The sequence below is a fragment of the Lissotriton helveticus genome, chromosome 2_1 (genome assembly GCF_964261635.1).
Source record: "Lissotriton helveticus chromosome 2_1, aLisHel1.1, whole genome shotgun sequence".
NCBI classification, from domain to species: Eukaryota; Metazoa; Chordata; class Amphibia; order Caudata; family Salamandridae; genus Lissotriton; species Lissotriton helveticus.
The window spans coordinates 34,179,357-34,202,515 of record NC_136059.1 but is presented as its reverse complement, the minus strand read 5'-3'; the positions used below and the strand labels follow the sequence as shown (position 1 = coordinate 34,202,515).

At 46.9% G+C, this 23,159-nt stretch overlaps 1 protein-coding gene across 1 annotated transcript in view; it reads left to right on the top strand.

Annotated features, from left to right (window-relative positions):
• SPAG8 (sperm associated antigen 8) overlaps window positions 1-23,159 on the top strand; it is a 266,116-nt gene that overhangs the window by 186,220 nt on the left and 56,737 nt on the right. The window lies entirely within an intron of this gene.

The window sequence follows — 23,159 nt, the reverse complement described above, 5'->3', positions numbered from 1 at the left end:
ACTGCTCTGCCTTTCATATGTGTGCAATGACTGAGAGTGCGCACTTCTGTCTTTCCGTTGCGTGAGGTCACTGTGAGTGCACTGCTCTGCCTTTCATATGTGTGCAATGACTGAGAGTGCGCACTTCTGTCTTTCCGTTGCGTGAGGTCACTGTGAGTGCTCTGCTCTCTCTTTCATATGTGTGCAACGACTGAGAGTGGGCACCTGTGTCTTTCTGTTGTGTGAGGTCACTGTGAGTGCACTGCTCTGCCTTTCATATGTGTGCAATGACTGAGAGTGCGCACTTCTGTTTTTCCGTTGCGTGAGGTCCCTGTGAGTGCACTGCTCTGCCTTTCATATGTGTGCAATGACTGAGAGTGCGCACTTCTGTCTTTCCGTTGCGTGAGGTCACTGTGAGTGCTCTGCTCTCTCTTTCATATGTGTGCAATGACTGAGAGTGCGCACTTCTGTCTTTCCGTTGCGTGAGGTCACTGTGAGTGCACTGCTCTGCCTTTCATATGTGTGCAATGACTGAGAGTGCGCACTTCTGTCTTTCCGTTGCGTGAGGTCACTGTGAGTGCACTGCTCTGCCTTTCATATGTGTGCAATGACTGAGAGTGCGCACTTCTGTCTTTCCGTTGCGTGAGGTCACTGTGAGTGCTCTGCTCTCTCTTTCATATGTGTGCAACGACTGAGAGTGGGCACCTGTGTCTTTCTGTTGTGTGAGGTCACTGTGAGTGCACTGCTCTGCCTTTCATATGTGTGCAATGACTGAGAGTGCGCACTTCTGTTTTTCCGTTGCGTGAGGTCCCTGTGAGTGCACTGCTCTGCCTTTCCAATGTGTGAAATGACTGAGAGTGCGCACTTCTGTTTTTCCGTTGTGTGAGGTCACGTGAGTGCACTGTTCTGCCTTTCCAATGTGTGAAACGACTGAGTGCGCACTTCTGTTTTTCCGTTGCGTGAGGTCACTGTGAGTGCACTGTTCTGCCTTTCCAATGTGTGAAACGACTGAGTGCGCACTTCTGTTTTTCCGTTGCGTGAGGTCACTGTGAGTGCACTGCTCTGCCTTTCATATGTGTGCAATGACTGAGAGTGCGCACTTCTGTTTTTCCGTTGCGTGAGGTCCCTGTGAGTGCTCCGCTCTGTCTTTCATATGTGTGCAACGACTGAGAGGGGGCTCCTGTGTCTTTCCGTTGCGTGAGGTCCCTGTGAGTGCACTGCTCTGCCTTTCATATGTGTGCAACGATTGAGAGTGCGCACTTCTGTCTTTCCGTTGTGTGAGGTCACTGTGAGTGCACTGCTCTGTCTTTCATATGTGTGCAACGACTGAGAGGGGGCTCCTGTGTCTTTCCGTTGCGTGAGGTCCCTGTGAGTGCACTGCTCTGCCTTTCATATGTGTGCAACGATTGAGAGTGCGCACTTCTGTCTTTCCGTTGCGTGAGGTCACTGTGAGTGCACTGCTCTGCCTTTCATATGTGTGCAATGACTGAGAGTGCGCACTTCTGTTTTTCCGTTGCGTGAGGTCACTGTGAGTGCACTGCTCTGCCTTTCATATGTGTGCAATGACTGAGAGTGCGCACTTCTGTTTTTCCGTTGCGTGAGGTCACTGTGAGTGCACTGCTCTGCCTTTCCTATGTGTGCAACGACTGAGAGTGCGCACTTCTGTTTTTCCGTTGCGTGAGGTCCCTGTGAGTGCACTGCTCTGCCTTTCATATGTGTGCAATGACTGAGAGTGCGCACTTCTGTTTTTCCGTTGCGTGAGGTCACTGTGAGTGCTCCGCTCTGTCTTTCATATGTGTGCAACGACTGAGAGTGGGCACCTGTGTCTTTCCGTTGTGTGAGGTCACTGTGAGTGCACTGCTCTGCCTTTCATATGTGTGCAACGATTGAGAGTGCGCACTTCTGTCTTTCCGTTGCGTGAGGTCCCTGTGAGTGCACTGCTCTGCCTTTCCAATGTGTGAAACGACTGAGTGCGCACTTCTGTCTTTCCGTTGCGTGAGGTCACTGTGAGTGCACTGCTCTGCCTTTCATATGTGTGCAATGACTGAGAGTGCGCACTTCTGTTTTTCCGTTGCGTGAGGTCACTGTGAGTGCTCCGCTCTGTCTTTCATATGTGTGCAACGACTGAGAGGGGGCACCTGTGTCTTTCTGTTGTGTGAGGTCACTATGAGTGCACTGCTCTGCCTTTTATATGTGTGCAACGATTGAGAGTGCGCACTTCTGTCTTTCCGTTGCGTGAGGTCACTGTGAGTGCACTGCTCTGCCTTTCATATGTGTGCATCGACTGAGAGTGCGCACTTCTGTCTTTCCGTTGCGTGAGGTCCCTGTGAGTGCACTGCTCTGCCTTTCATATGTGTGCAATGACTGAGAGTGCGCACTTCTGTTTTTCCGTTGTGTGAGGTCACTGTGAGTGCACTGCTCTGCCTTTCATATGTGTGCAATGACTGAGAGTGCGCACTTCTGTCTTTCCGTTGCGTGAGGTCACTGTGAGTGCACTGCCCTGCCTTTCATATGTGTGCAACGACTGAGAGTGCGCACTTCTGTTTTTCCGTTGCGTGAGGTCCCTGTGAGTGCTCCGCTCTGTCTTTCATATGTGTGCAACGACTGAGAGGGGGCACCTGTGTCTTTCCGTTGCGTGAGGTCCCTGTGAGTGCACTGCTCTGCCTTTCATATGTGTGCAATGACTGCGAGTGCGCACTTCTGTTTTTCCGTTGCGTGAGGTCACTGTGAGTGCACTGCTCTGCCTTTCATATGTGTGCAATGACTGAGAGTGCGCACTTCTGTCTTTCCATTGCGTGAGGTCACTGTGAGTGCTCCGCTCTGTCTTTCATATGTGTGCAACGACTGAGAGGGGGCACCTGTGTCTTTCTGTTGTGTGAGGTCACTGTGAGTGCACTGCTCTGCCTTTCATATGTGTGCAATGACTGAGAGTGCGCACTTCTGTTTTTCCATTGCGTGAGGTCACTGTGAGTGCACTGCCCTGCCTTTCATATGTGTGCAATGACTGAGAGTGCGCACTTCTGTCTTTCCGTTGCGTGAGGTCACTGTGAGTGCACTGCTCTGCCTTTCATATGTGTGCAATGACTGAGAGTGCGCACTTCTGTCTTTCCGTTGCGTGAGGTCACTATGAGTGCACTGCTCTGCCTTTCCTATGTGTGCAACGACTGAGTGCGCACTTCTGTTTTTCCGTTGCGTGAGGTCCCTGTGAGTGCACTGCTCTGCCTTTCATATGTGTGCAATGACTGAGAGTGCGCACTTCTGTCTTTCCGTTGCGTGAGGTCACTGTGAGTGCACTGCTCTGCCTTTCATATGTGTGCAATGACTGAGAGTGCGCACTTCTGTTTTTCCGTTGTGTGAGGTCCCTGTGAGTGCACTGCTCTGCCTTTCCAATGTGTGAAACGACTGAGAGGGGGCACCTGTGTCTTTCCGTTGCGTGAGGTCCCTGTGAGTGCACTGCTCTGCCTTTCCAATGTGTGAAATGACTGAGAGTGCGCACTTCTGTCTTTCCATTGCGTGAGGTCACTGTGAGTGCACTGCTCTGCCTTTCATATGTGTGCAACGATTGAGAGTGCGCACTTCTGTCTTTCCGTTGCGTGAGGTCACTGTGAGTGCACTGCTCTGCCTTTCATATGTGTGCAATGACTGAGAGTGCGCACTTCTGTCTTTCCGTTGCGTGAGGTCACTGTGAGTGCACTGCTCTGCCTTTCATATGTGTGCAATGACTGAGAGGGGGCACCTGTGTCTTTCCGTTGCGTGAGGTCCCTGTGAGTGCACTGCTCTGCCTTTCATATGTGTGCAACGATTGAGAGTGCGCACTTCTGTCTTTCCGTTGCGTGAGGTCACTGTGAGTGCACTGCTCTGCCTTTCCTATGTGTGCAACGACTGAGAGTGCGCACTTCTGTTTTTCCGTTGTGTGAGGTCCCTGTGAGTGCACTGCTCTGCCTTTCCAATGTGTGAAACGACTGAGAGGGGGCACCTGTGTCTTTCCGTTGCGTGAGGTCCCTGTGAGTGCACTGCTCTGCCTTTCCAATGTGTGAAATGACTGAGAGTGCGCACTTCTGTCTTTCCATTGCGTGAGGTCACTGTGAGTGCACTGCTCTGCCTTTCATATGTGTGCAACGATTGAGAGTGCGCACTTCTGTCTTTCCGTTGCGTGAGGTCACTGTGAGTGCACTGCTCTGCCTTTCATATGTGTGCAATGACTGAGAGTGCGCACTTCTGTCTTTCCGTTGCGTGAGGTCACTGTGAGTGCACTGCTCTGCCTTTCATATGTGTGCAATGACTGAGAGGGGGCACCTGTGTCTTTCCGTTGCGTGAGGTCCCTGTGAGTGCACTGCTCTGCCTTTCATATGTGTGCAACGATTGAGAGTGCGCACTTCTGTCTTTCCGTTGCGTGAGGTCACTGTGAGTGCACTGCTCTGCCTTTCCTATGTGTGCAACGACTGAGAGTGCGCACTTCTGTTTTTCCGTTGCGTGAGGTCACTGTGAGTGCACTGCTCTGCCTTTCCAATGTGTGAAATGACTGAGAGTGCGCACTTCTGTCTTTCCGTTGCGTGAGGTCACTGTGAGTGCACTGCTCTGCCTTTCCTATGTGTGCAACGACTGAGAGTGCGCACTTCTGTTTTTCCGTTGCGTGAGGTCCCTGTGAGTGCACTGCTCTGCCTTTCATATGTGTGCAATGACTGAGAGTGCGCACTTCTGTTTTTCCGTTGCGTGAGGTCACTGTGAGTGCACTGCTCTGCCTTTCATATGTGTGCAATGACTGAGAGTGCGCACTTCTGTCTTTCCGTTGCGTGAGGTCACTGTGAGTGCACTGCTCTGCCTTTCATATGTGTGCAATGACTGAGAGGGGGCACCTGTGTCTTTCCGTTGCGTGAGGTCCCTGTGAGTGCACTGCTCTGCCTTTCATATGTGTGCAACGATTGAGAGTGCGCACTTCTGTCTTTCCGTTGCGTGAGGTCACTGTGAGTGCACTGCTCTGCCTTTCCTATGTGTGCAACGACTGAGAGTGCGCACTTCTGTTTTTCCGTTGCGTGAGGTTACTGTGAGTGCACTGCCCTGCCTTTCCAATGTGTGAAATGACTGAGAGTGCGCACTTCTGTCTTTCCGTTGCGTGAGGTCACTGTGAGTGCACTGCTCTGCCTTTCCTATGTGTGCAACGACTGAGAGTGCGCACTTCTGTTTTTCCGTTGCGTGAGGTCCCTGTGAGTGCACTGCTCTGCCTTTCATATGTGTGCAATGACTGAGAGTGCGCACTTCTGTTTTTCCGTTGCGTGAGGTCACTGTGAGTGCTCCGCTCTGTCTTTCATATGTGTGCAACGATTGAGAGTGCGCACTTCTGTCTTTCCGTTGCGTGAGGTCACTGTGAGTGCACTGCTCTGCCTTTCATATGTGTGCAATGACTGAGAGGGGGCACCTGTGTCTTTCCGTTGCGTGAGGTCCCTGTGAGTGCACTGCTCTGCCTTTCATATGTGTGCAACGATTGAGAGTGCGCACTTCTGTCTTTCCGTTGCGTGAGGTCACTGTGAGTGCACTGCTCTGCCTTTCCTATGTGTGCAACGACTGAGAGTGCGCACTTCTGTTTTTCCGTTGCGTGAGGTCCCTGTGAGTGCACTGCTCTGCCTTTCATATGTGTGCAACGACTGAGAGTGCGCACTTCTGTTTTTCCGTTGCGTGAGGTCACTGTGAGTGCACTGCTCTGCCTTTCCAATGTGTGAAACGACTGAGTGCGCACTTCTGTTTTTCCGTTGCGTGAGGTCACTGTGAGTGCTCCGCTCTGTCTTTCATATGTGTGCAACGATTGAGAGTGCGCACTTCTGTCTTTCCGTTGCGTGAGGTCACTGTGAGTGCACTGCTCTGCCTTTCATATGTGTGCAATGACTGAGAGGGGGCACCTGTGTCTTTCCGTTGCGTGAGGTCCCTGTGAGTGCACTGCTCTGCCTTTCATATGTGTGCAACGATTGAGAGTGCGCACTTCTGTCTTTCCGTTGCGTGAGGTCACTGTGAGTGCACTGCTCTGCCTTTCATATGTGTGCAATGACTGAGAGTGCGCACTTCTGTTTTTCCGTTGCGTGAGGTCACTGTGAGTGCACTGCTCTGCCTTTCATATGTGTGCAACGATTGAGAGTGCGCACTTCTGTCTTTCCGTTGCGTGAGGTCACTGTGAGTGCACTGCTCTGCCTTTCATGTGTGTGCAATGACTGAGAGTGCGCACTTCTGTCTTTCCGTTGTGTGAGGTCACTGTGAGTGCACTGCTCTGCCTTTCCAATGTGTGAAATGACTGAGAGTGCGCACTTCTGTCTTTCCGTTGTGTGAGGTCCCTGTGAGTGCACTGCTCTGCCTTTCATATGTGTGCAACGACTGAGAGTGCGCACTTCTGTCTTTCCGTTGTGTGAGGTCACTGTGATTGCACTGCCCTGCCTTTCATATGTGTGCAACGACTGAGAGTGCGCACTTCTGTCTTTCCGTTATGTGAGGTCACTGTGAGTGCACTGCTCTGCCTTTCCAATGTGTGAAATGACTGAGAGTGCGCACTTCTGTCTTTCCGTTGTGTGAGGTCACGTGAGTGCACTGCCCTGCCTTTCCAATGTGTGAAATGACTGAGAGTGCGCACTTCTGTCTTTCCGTTGCGTGAGGTCACTGTGAGTGCACTGCTCTGCCTTTCATATGTGTGCAACGACTGAGAGTGCGCACTTCTGTTTTTCCGTTGCGTGAGGTCCCTGTGAGTGCACTGCTCTGCCTTTCCAATGTGTGAAACGACTGAGTGCGCACTTCTGTTTTTCCGTTGCGTGAGGTCACTGTGAGTGCTCCGCTCTGTCTTTCATATGTGTGCAACGACTGAGAGTGCGCACTTCTGTTTTTCCGTTGTGTGAGGTCACTGTGAGTGCACTGCCCTGCCTTTCATATGTGTGCAATGACTGAGAGTGGGCACCTGTGTCTTTCCGTTGTGTGAGGTCACTGTGAGTGCACTGCTCTGCCTTTCATATGTGTGCAACGATTGAGAGTGCGCACTTCTGTCTTTCCGTTGCGTGAGGTCACTGTGAGTGCACTGCTCTGCCTTTCCAATGTGTGAAACGACTGAGTGCGCACTTCTGTTTTTCCGTTGCGTGAGGTCACTGTGAGTGCTCCGCTCTGTCTTTCATATGTGTGCAACGACTGAGAGTGCGCACTTCTGTTTTTCCGTTGTGTGAGGTCACTGTGAGTGCACTGCCCTGCCTTTCATATGTGTGCAATGACTGAGAGTGCGCACTTCTGTCTTTCCATTGCGTGAGGTCACTATGAGTGCACTGCTCTGCCTTTCCAATGTGTGAAATGACTGAGAGTGCGCACTTCTGTTTTTCCGTTGTGTGAGGTCACTGTGAGTGCACTGCTCTGCCTTTCCTATGTGTGCAACGACTGCCCAGGCAGAGGGTGTTAACACCCTCTCCCACACGATGACCTGCAGAGTAGCATTCCAAGGCAGGGGAGCTTCAAAGAGCCCACCTCCCTTTGGTATGAGAATTAGGCTTCCCTCGCCTGAGAGGATGCTGCCCCTCCCCCTCCTTTGTCCAGAGCTCTTTGGCACCTGGCCAGACAGGAACATTGTCCATGTAGAGAGGACTGAGCCAATCACAGGAGCATCAGGACACCCTCACTGGGATGTTAAAGAAGGCCCTCACTCACCACCTAGTGATGACATGCTTCATCATCGGGCCCCACCAAAGAGACCGAATGTCTCTTTGGTGTGCTACAACGCCAGAATTACTGCGGAGCGGGATGGTGAGTAGAGGGCGTGTTGCGTGCAAAATTATACTAGTGAGTGATGGAGGATAAAAAATGTCAGTAGTGTAGGAACCCACCACTCAATTAAAGTGGACTGGTCCCTCACATATTTTTAACTTCATTGTCTTTAGTGATCATTTAATAAAGTTTTTCTTTGATACACTACTGACATTTTTTATCCTCCATCACTCACTAGTATAATTTTGCACGCAACACGCCCTCTACTCACCATCCCGCTCCGCAGTAATTCTGGCGTTGTAGCACACCAAAGAGACATTCGGTCTCTTTGGTGGGGCCCGATGATGAAGCATGTCATGGTGAGTGAGGGCCTTCTTTAACATCCCAGTGAGGGTGTCCTGATGCTCCTGTGATTGGCTCAGTCCTCTCTACATGGACACTCTTCTTTTGTTTATGAAATACTGACCGGGGAACAAGAGTGTCCCCATACTCTCCCTGTCTCTCTTTTTGTAATACAGACAGGAACATTAGCTAGTCAGATAGGTGTGTTCTCCCTCAGGTTAGTACTAGCCCTAAGGTGGGCTACCTGAAGTGGAAGGGACTTTTCAAAGTTAGCCATCTTGGTGATAGCAACCTTAGGAATTCTGAGACAGGGTTATGCCTACTTCCCACAGGAAGTGGTCATATATGGGGCATAGTAACCCCAGGGATCAGTAGCCCATTGTCTACCACCCTACACTCCCCTAACACCCTTTAATTCAGTATTTAGGGGTGCCCCTGGCACCAGAAAAACAGTTCCTGCTGACCTATGAAGAAGAACACTGAAGTGCTGCTAAAGAAAAGACTGAAGAAAAGCAATTGACTTGACACCTGCCCTGCCAGCCTGTCTGCTGTTACCCGTCGAATTGAGCCAAAGCCGTCTCGTCCTGCAAGCTATTGTGCCTCCAAAAGCCTGAGAGGATTTCCTGCCTTCAATAAAGATTCAAGGATTCCCATGGAGCAGCTCCGCTGCTCTCCTGCATCCTGCAGGCACCCCAAGAAGAACCATGAGGACTCAAGACCGGCCAAAACCCGACGCCGCCAAGCACCACTGCAGCTGAGCCCCTATTCCGAGTTGAAGTGGGCCAAGGGCATTAGCGTGGTCCCCAAACCCTCAGGAGACACAGTCTGCTGTGGTTTTGCCCCTCCTGAACTCTCTGATGCCGCCTGCAGCCTCTGTGTGCATGCCCCCTTAACAGTGAGTTCTCTCGGATTAGGAAACCTGACACCTCAAAGACCCTCTGCACCCAGCCGCCCTGGCCAGAGGAGAAGAGGACCACCTGCGTCCTCTGGTTGGTTCAGCCCTACTGGCCTCCCAGTCCAAACCTGCAGCCTCTATTCACGAAGACCGATCCCCGTAGACTAACATTGGGCACCTGGTATTGTATTGCACCACTGCATCCGGCCGCACTGGTGCCGCTGGAGGGGATCTGTAGGTGCTGCCTTGGACTTTTCCCCATACTCCCTTTAAGTCCAGGAGATTGGTCTTGTAAGTCGTTGTACTCTACCTGAATGCTGTATTTGTTTTTCCTCCCATAGGATAACATTGCAGCTTCTGAAAAATGCACCGTCAACTTTTTATACGCAAAAGTATTTCTCTTGCAAAACATACTTACCTGATCCTATTGATTCTGGTATCTAAACATATATAAAGATACGTGCTATTTCTTTAAATTGGTGTGAATCTCCTTCTTGAGTCGTGTGCACCATTTATTGACTTTTGTGTATTTCCAGATGTCTAACACTCCTCTCTGATAAGCCTCAGGCTGCTCGACCACACTGCCAACCAAGAAGAGCGCATTGGGATTGCTAGAGCAAGTCCCTGTCCACTCATAAGGGAATACCTGGCCTCTTTGCACATCTCACCACCTTTTAGTATGCTATATAAACAGCCAGCTTGCTACATTTGGTTTTATAACGATGCAGAGGGCCGCTGCTTTGTTTAACGTACATTGTTTAACGTCAGGTGGTTTTAAACCGATGCTGGGTGTAGTCCACTGCTTTGTTTTACGTACATTGTTTAACATCTGGTGGTTTTAAGACAATGCAGGGCGTAGAGGGCCACTGCTTTGTTTTACGCACATTGTTTTACATGTTGCTTTTTTTTAAAGTTGCAGGGCGTACCTACATTGTTTACAAAAGGTGGTTTTAAGCCGGTGCAAGGCCTAGAGTCCACTGCTTTGTTTTACGTACATTGTTTACATGTGGTGGGTCTAAGCCGATGCAAGGCGTAGAGAGCTGCTGCTTTGTTTTACTTACATTGTTTTACATCTGATGGTTTTAGGCCGATGCAAGGCGTACAGAGCTGCTGCTTTGTTTTACTTACATTGTTTTACATCTGGTGGTTTTAGGCCGATGCAAGGCGTAGAGTCCACTGCTTTGTTATACTTACATTGTTTTACATCTGGTGGTGTTAGGCCGATGCAAGGCGTAGAGAGCTGCTGCTTTGTTTTACTTACATTGTTTTACATCTGGTGGTTTTAGGCCGATGCAAGGCGTCGAGAGCTGCTGCTTTGTTTTACTTACATTGTTTTACATCTGATGGTTTTAGGACGATGCAAGGCGTAGTGTCCACTGCTTTGTTATACTTACATTGTTTTACATCTGGTGGTGTTAGGCCGATGCAAGGCGTAGAGAGCTGCTGCTTTGTTTTACTTACATTGTTTTACATCTGATGGTTTTAGGCCGATGCAAGGCGTAGAGAGCTGCTGCTTTGTTTTACTTACATTGTTTTACATCTGGTAGTTTTAAGCCGATGCAAGGCGTACAGAGCTGCTGCTTTGTTTTACTTACATTGTTTTACATCTGATGGTTTTAGGCCGATGCAAGGCGTAGAGAGATGCTGCTTTGTTTTACTTACATTGTTTTACATCTGATGGTTTTAGGCCGATACAAGGCGTACAGAGCTGCTGCTTTGTTTTACTTACATTGTTTTACAGCTGATGGTTTTAGGCCGATGCAAGGCGTAGAGAGCTGCTGCTTTGTTTTACTTGCATTGTTTTACATCTGATGGTTTTAGGCCGATGCAAGGTGTAGAGAGCTGCTGCTTTGTTTTACTTACATTGTTTTACATCTGATGGTTTTAGGACGATGCAAGGCGTAGAGAGCTGCTGCTTTGTTTTACTTACATTGTTTTACATCTTGTGGTTTTAAGCCGATGCAAGGCGTAGAGAGCTGCTGCTTTGTTTTACTTACATTGTTTTACATCTGATGGTTTTAGGCCGATGCAAGGCGTAGAAAGATGCTGCTTTGTATTACTTACATTGTTTTACATCTGATGGTTTTAGGCCGATGCAAGGCGTAGAGAGCTGCTGCTTTGTTTTACTTACATTGTTTTACATCTTGTGGTTTTAAGCCGATCCAAGGCGTAGAGTCCACTGCTTTGTTATACTTACATTGTTTTACATCTGGTCGTTTTAGGCTGATGCAAGGCGTAGAGTCCACTGCTTTGTTTTACTTACATTGTTTTACATCTGGTGGTGTTAGGACGATGCAAGGCGTAGAGTCCACTGCTTTGTTTTACTTACATTGTTTTACATCTGGTGGTGTTAGGACGATGCAAGGCGTAGAGTCCACTGCTTTGTTTTACTTACATTGTTTTACATCTGGTAGTTTTAAGCCGATGCAAGGCGTAGAGTCCACTGCTTTGTTTTACTTACATTGTTTTACATCTGGTGGTTTTAGGCCAATGCAAGGCGTAGAGAGCTGATGCTTTGTTTTACTTACATTGTTTTACATCTGGTGGTGTTAGGCCGATGCAAGGCGTAGAGAGCTGCTGCTTTGTGTTACTTACATTGTTTTACATCTGGTAGTTTTAAGCCGATTGTGGTAAATAAATAATTAATTACCGGTACTATTTTTGAATACAATGAATAAAACAGATAGCTCAATAAATAAGAGACAGGATTCGAGGTATCTTGAGTCTACAGGCTTTAATCAGGCATAAAGGACAGGAACAGGACAGCCTGCATGGGAATAAACGGATGGCAGCTGCCGGGGGCAGGGGAAAATGGCAGGATCGCAGCTTTCAGTAACAGTGTACAGTATATATATACTTAAACAATTGCATTACATTCAATACAGTAGGCGTAGCAGTAGGCGTTTCTCGTAGCAGTCGCGAAAGATAAGGGCAAAATGATGTAACAAGAAGGCGTGTACAGGGCGTATACATAGACATGTGATGTAAACGTAACAGAAGTGTCATAAACGGGGCGGAAACATGGAGGGGGCTACCTGAGCGGCCGGGACCTTTAACCTAGTGGTGCGCGCAAACGGGCAATGACGTGTTACCAGGGGGAACTGGAGGCTATGACTTCTGCGCTAGAAGAGGAGACTAAAGTCTGGAGTGTCAGAGCGACATGTACCTAAAGCATATCTAGTATCTGGTGTTTGGAGTACATATTGATAGAATCCAAAAGTTATCAGGGCAAAGGCTAATAGACACTAAGACTGGTGCATGCATAATTCTACATGTATTGCGTGTGCTAGGAATATTCTATGAATATTAATACAGTATTTCTCTTACATGGAGACATAAAGGCTAGACCATGACGGAAACTATTGATGCGATTCAGTAGCTTAGGAATGCATAGAAGGAGGGCTGGACTGATAACTAGAAGCATAACATACTCTTGGCAGACTGGCAGGCAGAGCCAGGCCGGGCCGGGCACTCTGAGGCAGGATGTAAGTGAAGGGTCAGGGATGCAGGTGGGGGCTGTATCGCTCCTCGGAGAGGGTTCAGGAGACAGGAGCTGAATCTGGTGTCCGGGCCCCTTTTGAGGCCTAGAAACGGGGACAATTCAATGAATTAACGTGCACACTGTAAAACGTGGCAACATAGGTCTAATACTCGTTGTTTTCACGAGAACTGGAAACTGGCATACTAGAGTTGGACACAACTATAATTGCGTCTTTAATCGATCATAGGGGGATACATGCATATCGATCATGCACATATAGCATAATATGGGGAACACGTAGGCACATATAACATGGCAAAATTTACTTTTCCACATTCCCTCCTTGTGCCCTACGTTTCCATCAGGAAACATCAATATTCATGATACCATCTATCTGTTCATATAGCATCATTTGCTCGTCTCGAATTGTCTTGGAACGGGACTTAGGACTAGGAATACAAGAGGTAGCACACATGCCGCAAATCGCAGGGCCACATTGTATACAGAGGCAGCAACTGAATATGATCATTACTGCTATACCCAGGAATGACAATACTTTCCATCCCCAGGCAGATATAATACTCCAGAGCCAACCGGACCATGTCCAGGTGCCTGGATTCTGGTGTAACTGATGGGCAATTTTATGAAGTCTGGTTATAGCTGAATAAACAGACGGCGCGTTATTAGGAATGAAAATGCAGCAACTAGATCCGATGACTCTACATGCTCCTCCTCTATCGGCCAGTATGACGTCAAGAACGAGACGATTTTGGAGCACGACAAAACGCATAGCAGATTGCTCTTCAGTTAAGTTACCTAGAGCGGAAGTAGTCTCATTCACTACTGCTTCAAGGGTTCTGGTTAACCTACGTATTAACTTACTATTCTGGACAGGTCCTATAAAGAAAAAGAAACCTTTATTGAAGTCTTGATATTGTTCTAGAGTAGTTTCAGTTTGATCGACAATTGGGGACTCGATCTCCCTTCTATGTCTAACGTGTACTAGATGTGTGTTTCTGTGATAATCGGATGGGGCTAGAAAAACTGGTGGCAGTAGGAAGGCAATATAACATGTTCCATCCCAATCGAGGGGCAGACGAACATATGCGGTCTGACCACAAACAAAATAAGAATGACGTGAGGCTTTGAAAATAGATTTCCCACTGTCACTATACTCGACAGTAGTAGTACAATCACTATGTCCTACATGTGCGGAACCATTCTTTCTGATACATAATTCGCCTTTGACTGGCAGTACTGAAATAGCAGGCAAATCTGGAGTAGTATCGGACTGAACATTCAAGACCATGAAATTCGAGGAATAATTACCTAAATCATACACTTCATTCTCTAGATCTAACCCTGTTCTATGGGAAAGACCTTGCTTGTCTGGAAAACATGTTCGATTCAGAAAGGACATATCATTAGACGATGACGTTAACGTGGACCATGCTCCACATGAACCATTATGTGAAAATGGATAAGGAAAGAGTGGCAGAACTCCCTTTGGTGTCTGGAAAGGGGGGAGTCGACCACACACCCAACAATTAGTGGCATTGCTGGTCTGATGTGAATAGTGTAACATTCGGATGAATGTGTTATTTCGCATAGCAAGACGATAGGATAGCTCGTGAGGAGGTAGATCACTAAATGTGTGCTCTACTGTAGCATTAGAAAACATATGTACATGTGAAATCGGAAAACATAAATGTAAAGCATAACTTGAGCAGGTAACCATAAGACTCAAAAATAACAAGAAAAATAGAACGATAATACAGATTTTAGAGTTTTGACTAACTCTCTCACTGTGTGGGTCTGTCTTATACATGTCAGGAACCTGTCTAACCGTTTCACCCGAGAGGGACTTAGACAATTAAACTGGCTGACTTATTTTACTAGACCTTAACTTGGCTTTATACTCCTGCTGTGGAGTTTTCTCTAACAGTGGAAGCTTGAGTTCAGAGTCTGTTTTTAGGCAGTCTTTAGGAATAAGGCAGTCCTTAGCAAAAGTCCTTTGTCGTAATCCATGGAACTTTTTAATATGGCTGATGTGGACCCAGCCCTTCCTGCCTTCTAGTTTCACGGCGGTCCTTGTTGTTAACAACACCATTCGAGGCTCTTTCCACCGGGGTTCCAGCGGACTTGAACGATCAAAATTGCGGACTAATACATGTTGTCCAGGAACGACTTCATGCGGTTTCACCTCGGTGTTGTCTGGAAATGTAGCGGCAACCTGTGAACGACAAGAGTGTAGGGCAGACATCAAGGAAGCTAGGTAATCTGTCAGCATATTACTGGAAACATCTGTAATACTACGGGGTCTAGGTGTACCCCACATGTTTGGAGGGCGGCCGAATACGACCTCATAAGGGGACAGACCTGATCTGGAATGTGCAACCATTCTCATATAGAATAGAGCGACTGGCAGAGCTACTAGCCAGTCTACACCTTTTTCTTTACATACTTTAGCAATTCGGATTTTCAAAGTCTGATTATGTCTCTCTACGAGACCGGCTGCTTCAGGATGGCGTACACAATGGAACTTCCACTGGTACCCTAACAGAAGGGAAACATGTTTCATGAGTTCGGATGAGAATGGCTGGCCGTTATCTGAATACACGACCCTAGGGAGTCCATAGCGGGGAAAGAACTCACGAACCAACTGCCTGGCAGTGGTCGCAGCTGTGTAATCTGGAACTGGATATGCTTCTGTCCACCTGGACAAAGCACATACAACTACGAGGACATACTTGAAACCTCGAGATCGCTCCATCTGAATATAATCCATCTGGAGGACTTCAAAAGGGTGGTCAGGAGGTTGGAATCCCCCTTGTTCCACCGGGACACTTTTACCTGGATTGAACTGACAACATATCATACAGGTACGGACTTTCTGTTTGGCTGCAGCTCGTAAATGCTTGTTGAACCAAAGGTTCTGAATACTGTCTAACATAGCTTTTTCTCCTAGATGTGCTGGGCTATGTGCGGTATTGATAATGACTTGAACCATAGAGTCGAGGAGAAACCATGTGGCTTTTCCCTTCGTCAACCATCCCTGATCTGTCTGGACCCCTCCTTGTTCGGACCATTTCTTGATTTCTTCGGGAGTAGCATGTAACTGTATGTCTATGACATCTTGTGTAGGGTCCTTAACAGTCATACAAGTAGTCTGATCTGGAATGGGTGTCTGTGTCGTGTTAACTGGAATGTCTGGAGTCTGAGCTGTAAGCTTGGCTGTTCGATCTGCTAGATCGTTACCTTGGGAAATGATGTCAGTGACTTTCGTATGTGCCTTGCACTTCATGATAGCGATAGCTGTCGGTAAATGTATTGCATCTAACAGAGCTTGAATGAGGAAACCATGCTGAATCTTGGTTCCATGAGAAGTCATAAAACCTCTTTCTTGCCAGAGCACTCCGAAGTCGTGTACGACTCCGAATGCATATCGTGAATCTGTGTATATGTTTACTTTCAGGTTCTTGGCACGTATGCAGGCTTGGGTCAGAGCGACTAGCTCTGCTGCTTGAGCAGACAGGGTGTCAATACGATGTGTTTCTATAACTTCGGTTTCAGTAGTCACTGCATACGCGGCTACTAGTTCTCCTGTACTGGTTCTCATACATGAACCATCCACATAAAGTGTCAGGTCTGGATTAGGTAATGCAATATCTGTCAGATCTTGTCTTGGCTTTGTCATAGTGTTAACAACTTCCACACAGTCATGTGTGGCAGGATTGGAAGTGACTGACGGTAACAGTGTAGCAGGATTTAGAATATTGCAGCGTCTGATTTCTATGTGTGGCTGGAACAGTGTCAGTTCATAACCTGTTAAACGTGCAATCGTCAAGTGCTGAGTCTGGGTTCGGTTTAAAAGAACTTCCACGGAGTGTGGAACTTGTACTGTCAGGGAATGTCCTAACACTATGGAATCACTTTGTCTGATAGCTAGCGCTGTGGCTGCAACTGACTTGAGGCACGCAGGCAGAGCCTGGGCCACTGGATCTAATGTGCTCGAAAAATAAGCACAGGGCTTGTATTGTCCTGCTTGATCTTGTGTGAGAACAGATAATGCAGTACCATCACGTTCTGTGACAAAAAGTGTAAAAGGCTTACTGTAGTTCGGTGTTGCTAGAACAGGTGCTTGACATAAGGCTTTCTTTAACTCATTAAAAACAAGTGTATGTTCCTGGGTCCAAGGGAGGACAGTCGATACGGCTGCCTCCTGTGTCGTTAACTGTATCAGTGACTTGGCTAGAAATGCATACTGAGGAATCCATTGTCTGCAGTAAGAAGTGAGGCCGATAAAAGCTCGTACCTCCTTCTGAGTCTTGGGCTGGGGAAGATGTGCTATTAACTGGATACGGTCAGGTGTCAACTGCCTACCCCTCTTGGACAGTAAGTGTCCCAAGTAGACCACTTGCTGGACACAGAATTGTAATTTGGAAGGGGACACCTTGTGCCCCATCTCGGCCAGAAAATACAGAACTGTAAGTGACGCTCGCTCGCAGACACATTCAGAACGGGCTGTGATCAATAGATCATCGACATACTGGAGCAGGGCAGTGTCAGTTGGCATGTGAATATTGTCTAGTTGTCTCTTAAGTGCTTGACTGTAAATACTAGGACTTTCTGTAAAACCTTGAGGAGCTCGTGTGAATTTATAGCTTCTTCCATTTAAACAAAAACCGAAAAGGTACTGGCTGTCTGGATGAATGGGGACACTGAAAAATGCGTTCTTGAGATCGATAACTGTGAAGAACGTGGCTTCAGAATCAATGGCTGTCAAGAGGGATGAAATATCTGGGACTACTGGGTACTGGGGTATGATACATTTATTAAGTTCTCGGAGGTCAATCACTAATCGATATACTGGAGGTGCATTTGGATCAGTACGTTTCAGGACTGGAATGATAGGATAATTACATACATTGGAGTCAGTTTCTACAACCACTCCTTGAGCAATAAGCTCGTCAATAATTTTGGATAAGGCTGCTACAGCCTCAGGTGGCAATTTGTACTGTCTGATTCGTGGAAAAACTACACCTTGCTTTAGAGTCACACGATAGGGTGTGATATGCATACAACCTACATCAGTTGGACCTTGCGCCCATAAATGCTGTGGTACATTCAATAATCTTGGATCAAAATCACGTAATACATAATGACCTTTAAAATCTCTTAAAAACAAACGAACCCCTTCTGGGGAGCAGCAAATTACTGCACCTAACTCTTTCAATGTCTTAATGCCTAACAAATTTTCTGGACATGATTTCGTGAGTAACAAATCAGTAGTTCGGGACAATGGACCGACTTCTAGAGTAACTGGTTTCGAAATTTCATTAACAATCGGCTTTCCTGAAAATCCAAGGGAAACATTTTTAGAGCCTGAGAGTGGAGCCCCTGGAACCTCGTCATGACTGATGGTAGTCCTACTTGCCCCTGTATCAATCAGAAACTTTCTGTCTTTCCCTAATACTTGACTGTGTACATAGGGACCCTCTTGATCTACAGGTATCTCGATGAGAGGCAAGCCTACCTCCCTCTCTAGGCTGTTTCATGAATACGGCTGATAATCTGGATACTCTGACTGTGCGTACTGGTACATCTGTTGTGTAACATGCTGTGTGGCAGCGATAGGCTGCGGTACTGTAACTGTCTGCTGTGCATTCTGTGGTGACTGAGAAGTCTGTGAAACTTGTTCTTGTCTAGGCGGACGTGGTCTTTCTTTAGTTTTACCAGTAGCTATGTTGTGTTTCAGAACTGCACACTCGTTTATAAAATGGCCTGGCTGTTTACAGTAATTGCAAGTCCCTTTAACGGGAGCTGCAGGATGACTGGCTTGATTCGGACCCCTCTTCTGGCTGTCTTGTGGAACAGATTGTGCAACTAATACTTTCATTTTCGTGTCTTTCATACGTCTCCTTTCGTGTTCTTGCTCTTCCCTGATTCTGTTCTGGTGATACTGGAGCATTTGTAACATTTGTGACGGAGTATTAGCTTGCCAGGTACTTTCGACTTTCAATACTCGATTTTTAACTTGTGGACTTGAATTCTCGACTAGTTTGGTAACAAAAAGATGAGGGTACGATTCACTACTTGTTTTCAGACCACTGTTAATAATAAAAAATTTCTCAAATCTAGAATAAAAATCACTAGTATCTTCGTCTTTTTTCTGTTTACAAGCTGAGATGGCATCCCAATCTTCCTTTTTCGTGGCTAGTAATCTTGGCAAAACTTGTATCAATAACTCGGGCAAATCTTTACATTTCTCCCCAAGACCGGTACCTGGTACTCGTAAATTGTCTTCAGCTTCTAAAGCTGTCCAATCTATCTTTTTCTCTCCCACCTCCCATTCTTTTTCCTTGAGTTTTTCATATACCCCTGCGGGCAACAGGACCTTTAACATCTTAATGATATCAGGATACGTGTATTCTCCCATACGGAGCATGTCTTTTAATTCTCGATGGAACCCTGCTGGATCTTTGTCGTGACAGGGAATTAACTTTTTCATCTCTAAGAGTTCCATCTTTGTGATAGGGGTGTAAACAAATACTCGTTCTAGATCACCACCCGCTGTCCTAACTGGGTGTACTTCTCGTAACGGATGCTGTCTATCTATGTAAAATGATTTACTTTCTGGGGGTGAGACGTGAACAAAATGCGGATTCAGAAACGTTCGATATTTGTGGCGCTGTTCTAGGATGACACTAATTAAGTCAGTACCTAGACCTCTCCATCTATACTGGAGTAACTCGTTCAATACATCATGTAGTGGACCTGGATCAGAATGCTGTCCTTCATATAGTGTAATGAGGTGCTGGATCATATACATACCCACCAGTCGCTGCTCGGCTGGGGGCAGTTTCAGAAACATTTGTGCCACTATTTCGTCTGGAAAAGTGGTAGAATCACTAGTCCATCGGACTGCTGATCGGGCTAGTTCTTGTTCATGCATTGTACTAAGCTCACTATAGCCTATTCGTGATTTCAGAATGTGATTGGTAACTTGGAATACTTGTTCGAGAGAACCTTGTTCTGGTACGGGAGGAGGGAAAACTTTCTTGTGATCTAGGCGTGAATGTCGGTCGGGAAGTCTAGTCCTACCTACATACGCTATTCTGGAGGGATTCTCGTCGTCTACCTCTTCATTATCAGAGTTGTCTTCTTTCTCGGTTACTTGTGCTGCTTCCCGTTTCTCGTGTAACTTTATTATTTCCCTACGAATTTTCTTGTACATACTCTCTATACAGTTTTGTGTCTTGTGTCTTCCTTCGGTTATATGGTCACTCCACTTGGTCAGGACTTTCATTTCTTCTGGATCTTTTTCCGGATAATCTTGTTCTCTTATTAAACAGTTAATTAGAAACTTTAAAAGCATAAGCTGGGTCTCGACTTTTCTTAGAGCCATGGCGTCGCGAACACTTTCTGGATCCACTCCTGTACGGATAAAACGATATATTCTGTCTAGATATTCTTTCATATTGGGCAGGGTGTCCAAATAGTCGGTCACCCGTCTTAAACGTAATGAATATATAACCATATTACCATCGCCTGGAACTGGATCATAACGGCATTCGGTAAGTGCTCGCTTGATATCTGTAAATGTTTGAATTTTTGGCGAACGCTGTAACGCTCGTTCATGTAGCTCAAGTAACGTCATACGTCTGTGTTGAGGCGGGGTTCCAGGAGGACTTCCCCCCGCCGCTCCTAAACTAGAATCGTCGGTATGTACTGTACGTGCTGGGAGAGTGACTGATGTAGCGGGTACATGTACTGTAGGTTGGACCGGGGGTACCGTAACAGATGCTGTCATGGGTGCCCCGGTGGCTGGAGGAACAAGAATGACATTATTTACGGGAGCAGGCGGAACAGGATTTGCATATTCTGGGACTGTATCGTCCAAATAGGACGAGAGAAAAATATCAGCTGCGGTCGGTTTGTGACGTAGCTTGATCGGAACTAATGGCGGCGGAAAATTACATGGTGCTTCCGGGGTTGCTTTTGGCACGCCCTCGGCAAGAAGAGGATACATACCCTTAATAAGGGCATTTCTCTGTCTGTCTGACTGTTCTGCTTTTACTCGTTCACCTACTTCGATTAATTCCCTTTCTTGGGCTCTTTCTAAGGATTCCCTACTTAATTCTGTTTTTCTGATCTCTTTTTCTGTTCTTCTATGAGATTCTTTGCGCCATAACTCGATGGCATCTTTCTGGGACTGTCTGGCTTTCTTTTTCCATAATGCTTCTTCTACTCGCATGATGCACTCGGCATCCCATGTACCTGACATGGGCCATCTATATTTCTCTTCTAACTCCTTGGTATAATCCACCCATAAGTCTAGATATAATATGGCACTTAAGCCATGCTTGTGATACATGAAATGACCTGGACTGTCCCTAGGCGGGACAGGAACTGCTTCCTCTAGTAACCCTTTTCGGGTCTTTAACTGACGTAACTTGGAGAACAGAGGCATTGTCTAGGCTGGAATACTGAACACAATACAATACACGATAAACACAAAAATGACTGGAAAAACAAATCACTCATACCACGACATTGAAAACACATTAAATAACATTTAGAATAACAGTTCGGACAGAATATTGCCTGACATACTGAGAACAGAGCATGAATTTCTCGAGAAAGAAACTTACTTACTTACTAGAATGACTAGATGCACTGCTAAAACAGTACGAAACTTACCGGTCCCATAAAGAGACACGTCAGGACCCGCATCCACCTAGGTGAACACTTCGTGTTGGATCTGTGTACCCAAACCCACGGACCAGAGACAAATTAATTGACCCTGTCTAGATACTACCCCAGCAACGGTACTCACCGGGCAGCAAGAACGGAAGGCCTCGGACTGGACTGGACTGGACTGCTACGACGTCGGACTACGAACTTCGGACTTCAGTTACAGTTGGGCCTCCGCATACCTCGGACCTTGGACTCTTGGCTTGGGCTCTGGTCGGGACTCGCCGCGTTCCTCACCGCCTCGTCTGGATGCTGGACCGCAACCTCCGTCTCCTCCGTGGGCCTGAGGGATACTTGAAGCAGAAATATCTGCACGTGCACGGTATGGTTCCGTCACGGCTGCAGAGGATCAGGGGGCCTGCGTGGCTTCGCCGGCGCGTGGGGAAAGGGCAAGTCCCTGTTCGGGCGCCATTATGTGGTAAATAAATAATTAATTACCGGTACTATTTTTGAATACAATGAATAAAACAGATAGCTCAATAAATAAGAGACAGGATTCGAGGTATCTTGAGTCTACAGGCTTTAATCAGGCATAAAGGACAGGAACAGGACAGCCTGCATGGGAATAAACGGATGGCAGCTGCCGGGGGCAGGGGAAAATGGCAGGATCGCAGCTTTCAGTAACAGTGTACAGTATATATATACTTAAACAATTGCATTACATTCAATACAGTAGGCGTAGCAGTAGGCGTTTCTCGTAGCAGTCGCGAAAGATAAGGGCAAAATGATGTAACAAGAAGGCGTGTACAGGGCGTATACATAGACATGTGATGTAAACGTAACAGAAGTGTCATAAACGGGGCGGAAACATGGAGGGGGCTACCTGAGTGGCCGGGACCTTTAACCTAGTGGTGCGCGCAAACGGGCAATGACGTGTTACCAGGGGGAACTGGAGGCTATGACTTCTGCGCTAGAAGAGGAGACTAAAGTCTGGAGTGTCAGAGCGACATGTACCTAAAGCATATCTAGTATCTGGTGTTTGGAGTACATATTGATAGAATCCAAAAGTTATCAGGGCAAAGGCTAATAGACACTAAGACTGGTGCATGCATAATTCTACATGTATTGCGTGTGCTAGGAATATTCTATGAATATTAATACAGTATTTCTCTTACATGGAGACATAAAGGCTAGACCATGACGGAAACTATTGATGCGATTCAGTAGCTTAGGAATGCATAGAAGGAGGGCTGGACTGATAACTAGAAGCATAACATACTCTTGGCAGACTGGCAGGCAGAGCCAGGCCGGGCCGGGCACTGTGAGGCAGGATGTAAGTGAAGGGTCAGGGATGCAGGTGGGGGCTGTATCGCTCCTCGGAGAGGGTTCAGGAGACAGGAGCTGAATCTGGTGTTCGGGCCCCTTTTGAGGCCTATCAACGGGGACAATTCAATGAATTAACGTGCACACTGTAAAACGTGGCAACATAGGTCTAATACTCGTTGTTTTCACGAGAACTGGAAACTGGCATACTAGAGTTGGACACAACTATAATTGCGTCTTTAATCGATCATAGGGGGATACATGCATATCGATCATGCACATATAGCATAATATGGGGAACACGTAGGCACATATAACATGGCAAAATTTACTTTTCCACACGATGCAAGGCGTAGAGAGCTGCTGCTTTGTTTTACTTACATTGTTTTACATCTGGTAGTTTTAAGCCGATGCAAGGCGTAGAGAGCTGCTGCTTTGTTTTACTTACATTGTTTTATATCTGGTAGTTTTAAGCCGATGCAAGGCGTAGAGAGCTGCTGCTTTGTTTTACTTACATTGTTTTACATCTGGTGGTTTTAGGCTGATGCAAGGCGTAGAGTCCACTGCTTTGTTTTACTTACATTGTTTTACATCTGGTGGTTTGAGGCTGATACAAGGCGTAGAGTTCACTGCTTTGTTTTACTTACATTGTTTTACATCTGATGGTTTTAGGCTGATGCAAGGCGTAGAGTCCACTGCTTTGTTTTACTTACATTGTTTTAC